Genomic DNA, 5,588 nt, shown 5'->3' with positions numbered 1-5,588 from the left:
GAATTCTTTCCTCCCCATGTAGCTCCATGTTCTCCTAAAAATCATGCTATCCTATCTGGGCCTATCTGGGCCTGTCTTGTTAGAACCTAGCCAAGTCTACTTCTTGTATATCTCCTGTGTCAATGCAAAACACATCTCTTACTTCTACATCAAAGGGAACAGGAGAGAGCTTGTTCTTGAGCCAAATATGAGTGACACAGCCCAGGAACATAGATTCAGGTTGCTCTAAATAACATATTCCAACACTGAGCATGCATGTGTGGATTTTCTGTGGTTACAGTATGTCTCAGATGGGGTTTCTATTGCAGTGATGAAACACCATGACCAAAGCAACTCGAGGAGGAAAGGGTTCATACCTCAGTTTATTGCAAGAAATCAGGACAGGAACTCAAACAGTCAGGAACCATGAGGCAGGAGCCATGATGGAGTGCTGCTTACTGGCTTGCTGTCCATGGCTGGTCAGCCTGCTTTCTTATAGAAGCCAGAACCACTAGCCTAGGGATGCCACCACCCACAATGGGCTGGGCCCTTCCCCATTGATCGCTAATTAACAAAATGTCTTACAACTGGATCTCATGAAGACATCTTCTCCCTCCTCTCTGATGTCTCTAGCTGGTTGGAAGTTGACGTAAAACTAGTCAGCACAGAGCATACGAAAGTCTCAATAAATCAAAGCATTTTCCAAATACCTAGATGGGAGTTTCAGGTAGGGTGGTTACAGCACACTGGGCGAGTCTCTGCTATGATCTATAGCAGGCCTGTAATCGAGCCTGTCCATCACTCTGGAGGGAGAACTTCTCTCTTATCCCAGACACGACACGTGGGTCACTCCTTTTCTCTCTTTGTAGGCATGTGCTATACAAGCATCCTTGGGAACACAGTCTTGAGTGGCAGACAAGACATGCAGAACTCCAAGCTACCTGTCTGGAAGCTGTCTTCTGGTTTTTGCTCACATCCCAAGCATCGTCTTTAATCCCTTCCCAAACTGCAAGTGAAATTCCATCCAGACATCTCCAGTGGTTAACTTAAAATGTTTAAGATCGGGATGGTGGCAGTTGCCTCTAACCCCAGCACCAGGGAGATGGCGGCAGGAAAAGCCACAGTTCAGGGCCATTCTCATCTACCTGTGAGGAAGAGGCCAGCCTGAGCTGGCTATAAGCCACTCAGTCGGTATCTCTTCCTACCTTAAGCTCAAGTTTTATTGTCACTATTTCCTCGCCTCACCAGGCATCATCCTTCAGGTCCATTTTCTCCCTCCTTGTCCCCGCCAGCAGGGACCCAGTTATTCAGAGTCCCGAAGAGGCTTTCTACCTGTGGGTCAAATGGGGGTGAAGAGAAGAAGGAGACCAAGCAAAAGTTCTGTTGTCAAGGTCTCATTTAATGGGGCGAGCGTTACAGGTTTTAAGGCTTTCAGGTAGGGGGAGTGACCTTTGTGAAACACAAAGTATGGAGGGAGGAGGGCATTCCAGCAGCGATAGCAGAAGGTGAAGAGGTCATGCGATGGAGACGCTGGAGACGTCTGGTGTTTGCTCAGGCTGAAACATCCTGTGAATGTTATCTTCCTGTGCCATAAATTCATGGGAGAGGCTTTTGTCCAACACTCTCAAAACTTTATGGCAGTCATTTCAAGGTTGAACCTCTGTGGCCATGCAGCCAAGAGTCACATAGCCACTTTGAGCCATAGTCACAAAGCGGCCAGGCCCAAATCCAATACGGCTCCCTACACCTCATCACTTACAACCAACCAAGAAGTTCTATCATCTGTTCCCTTAAACTGTCTCATTCTCATCCACATTGTTCCCTGGCTGATTGTGTTGTCATTAGCTTCGGTCAGAATCTTAGCCCTTTAGAGCGCTCAAGGGATCTCTTCATCAGTTCCCTGGATTTCTCCTCCTCCCCTTCCTCCTCCTCCTTTCCTCTTCCTCCTCCTCTCCCTCCTCCTTCTTCTAAAATACTTATGTGTTTGATGTGTATGTGTGTGCACCTGAATGTGTGTATATATGTGTGTATGTGTATATATGTGTGTATGTATATATGTGCGTATATATGCATGTATATATGTGTGTGTATGTATTATATGTGTGTGCATGTGTATGTGTGTGTGCATGTGTATATGTGTGTATATATGTATATGTGTGTGTGTATGTATGTATGTATGTATATCCTATGTACTGGTTCCCAGAGAAGCCCGAAGACAGCATCAGGTCTCCTGGAATTGGAATTAAAGAAGGTTGTAAGCCATCATGTGGACCCTGGTCCTCCGGGAGAGCATGCATAGCTCTTTTTTTTTTTTTTTTTTTTAACTTGTTTTCAGGTTTATTGAAAATATGGCATAACGGATTAAACAGCTCCACGTGGTGTTTTGAAATTCATCCCAACCGTAGGCTGAGTGACCTGGAGGTTGGAGAGACTGCCAAAGTCCAGAAGCTTCAGCATTTCCTTGGTGTCAGGATCTACCTCAATGATCTCCTGATCTGGGCTGAGACCTCAGGAACATAATTATCTCTCCTCTCCTCTCTTCTTCCTGCAACTTGATGGAGATGCCTCCTCACAGGACCTCTCTGAATCCGCCCATCAGATGCGGACATAGCCGGCTATCTTGTTCAAGGTTTTTGCTGGGGATGATGGCATCTCCTCGCACACGCTTATTGGTGTGAAAGTCATTACCCAGGCGCGTGTAGTACTTCTCGAGCCGCCTGTGTAGTACCGGGCCGCCTTCTTCACGGTCTTGGTGCGAACGCGGCCCATGTTGACGGGTCTCGGTAAAAGAGCATATGCATAGCTCTTAACTGCTGAGCCATCTCTCCAGCTCACTCTCCTTGCATCCTTGCCTCTCTTGAGGAACAGTTCCATTTATGTCATCGCATTCCATGGTATGTTGGGATAGTTTGCACTTTGCTCTCAAGTGTCTAAAGTCCATCCCACTACCAGGTCTGACCTGACCTCCCATCTCGCCACCGGGTTCTGAGACATGGCTGTACCCTGCTCACTACTTGCCAAGCCCACGCATGCTGGTCCACCACAGAGTTCTGACCACAAGTCTACAAACCCATTTCATCTTACAAGTTACTCTTGAACTGGTTCAGACCACACTGATTCTTTTAATATTTACCTTCATGCTATACCATGTGGATTCTTAATTGCTTTGTATTTTAAGTATCTGGGTAAGTCTTGAGTTCCCGGAAGAGAAAAACTATCACCTGTTTGCCCTTTATGTAAGTCAGTCATGTTCAGCACATACTTAGCATATCTCGACTCAGTTATACATATATCCCAGTCTCCCTGATGAGAGAGAGAGAGAGAGAGAGAGAGAGAGAGAGAGAGAGAGAGACAGAGAGAAGGTGGGGGGCATAGGGGTTTGGAATATTAGGATTTAGATATTATGGGAGGTCTTAATAAATGACATGTGAAGAACTCAGCCAAGTCCCTGTCGTTACATATCCTACAGTGATAAGTAAGTGGGAGGCCTTACAGATGGGTAAACATGGCTCCCTTTCTCGTAAGACTGAGCAGATAACCCTGAAACATCATCAGAGCACTATGTTGACCCCTGGAGAAGCTGGGTGGAAGGTGGAGGATTATGCCTGTGCCAGGCCTAAGTTAACCCTGGAAATGGTGGTTCTTCAGTGACAGACAGAACCCAGCGAAAGGAAAACCCATCAGAGGAGCAGCCCAGGGGAAGGGTCTCAGCTTCCTTCCTGCTGCTTCAGGGCGTCACTGAAGTCCTGACTGGAACCAGCTGAAAGACTGGATGATTGGCAGCCATTTCTGAAGCTGCTCTGTGAAGCAAGTCTCTGAGGCAGGGTCAGGCAGGGAGCTGGGACAGCAGGCCATCTCAGCGTCCCCGAGGGAGAATCTTGTCAGAGCTGCACTTTCGGTGTTTTATTCTGTAATATATGAGTCTTACAGCCAATATTTCATTCTATAAAGATATTTGTATGTGCAAGGTACACAGATCAGTGAAAGATGAATTTTGCTCCCTGTTTGAGCAGGTGAAAGGCAACTGTCATTTTTATGAGTTTCTTTGATCAATAACCAAGTTGTAATAAATCCTCATTCATGCCCTATGAAAGGATGGCATGATGAATTTTGAGAATTCTATAACCAACAAGACTTATTAGCCATGTATAGCTGAGGTTTTGGCTAGAGACATTTTTATGTCTCAATCAGTTTCAGGGCTGTTCCCATGCGGAGGGATCAGCAAATCGTGTTACCTGTCCTGTTTGGTCTTCTTGAACTCCCCCCGACCCCGTCCTGTCTGCAGTCAAGATCTCCAGGGGTCTTCCCCTGACATATCTGGTCCATACTACTTTGGAAGGGGTCCAAAGCCTTTTTCTCCTTTCCTGTTGACACAATAGAGCCTCTCTCAGGTTGGTCCAGCAACGTAAGATAATCAAAAGTCTAAATTGACTTAATTTAGCAACTTCTTTTTTTCCTTAGGCCTGGTTTACTTTGACCTCTCTCCTAGAGAATTAGTAATACCATTAATATCATAGAACTTATAACCACCTTCATTTTGATAATTAAAAACTCAATTAAAACAATTTAAAATAATTATTTATTGAGATAGGGTTTCTCTTTATCTATGTCCATATCTTTGTTTCCTACATTTGAGATCAAAGCCTGGATTTATTGATTCATCCTTGTACACTTAAAAACAGTTAAAGCAATTACCATTATTTCTCCATTTAGCATGCCTTAGGCAGCACAGTAGCTGGTCAGCTGCCTACCCTCCGCGTTCTTAGAATCCACTTTCCTACCAATAACTCTGATTTACTTCTTACTAATTTCTATGTTCCGTCTGGGCTGCTTTTAACTCCAACTGGCCAGCCCACATGGCCTGATTTTTTTTTTTTTTTTTTTTTTTTTCCGGAGCTGGGGACTGAACCCAGGGCCTTGCGCTTCCTAGGCAAGCACTCTAACCACTGAGCTAAATCCCCAACCCCCACGGTTTGTTTTTATAGCTCAATTATCCATTGCCGCTCTCTTTCTCCCTCCTGCACGTTCCTCCTCTTCCATGGCTACTCCTGTCTGCTCTTTCCTTCTTGTGGTCTCCAGCCCAGGGAAACCTAAACGCTGCCTATGTCTTCTCTTCACAGCCATTGGCTGCTGGCATGTTTATCTACCAATCAATATTAACTGGGGGAAGGTCTCTCAGTGTCTTCACGTGTGGACGCTCTCATCTTTGGAGCAAACAACCCGAGGGCTCCACATTTAGCATTAGAATACAAGTGAATTAGGCCGATCCACTCGTCCTTCTGTTTTGAGAGTCTACACCGCTGAGCATGCGTAAACCCTTGACACATGCATTAGGGGCCGCATGGGCCAGCAGTGGGGGCGGAGGGTAAGCCCTACTTTCTGGTGAGGCTGGGCATCATTTCTGAGATAAGACTGCTTGCTTGCCCCCTCAGGACATCACTGCCTCTCTGGACCAACGCTGGTTCATGGACTGGCAGCTGTCAGCACTTTCAGAACCAACTACCAATACCAGCTGGTTGGGCAAAAAGGGAGAAAGCGCTCTCTCCGGTTATTAGAGAACTTGCTCGGGCTTCTTCTGTTACAATACGTAACTGAACGAAGTACAACAT

General features: G+C 45.9%; 1 pseudogene; it reads right to left on the bottom strand.

Moving 5' to 3' along the window:
* Positions 1-2,304: 2,304 nt before the first annotated feature.
* LOC116905556 lies at positions 2,305-2,748 on the bottom strand (annotated as a pseudogene).
* Between the last annotated feature and the right edge of the window lie 2,840 nt (positions 2,749-5,588).

This window comes from Rattus rattus, chromosome 7 (assembly GCF_011064425.1).
Source record: "Rattus rattus isolate New Zealand chromosome 7, Rrattus_CSIRO_v1, whole genome shotgun sequence".
NCBI classification, from domain to species: Eukaryota; Metazoa; Chordata; class Mammalia; order Rodentia; family Muridae; genus Rattus; species Rattus rattus.
The sequence above is the reverse complement of the archived record's forward strand: the minus strand, read 5'-3'. Positions and strand labels throughout refer to the sequence as shown.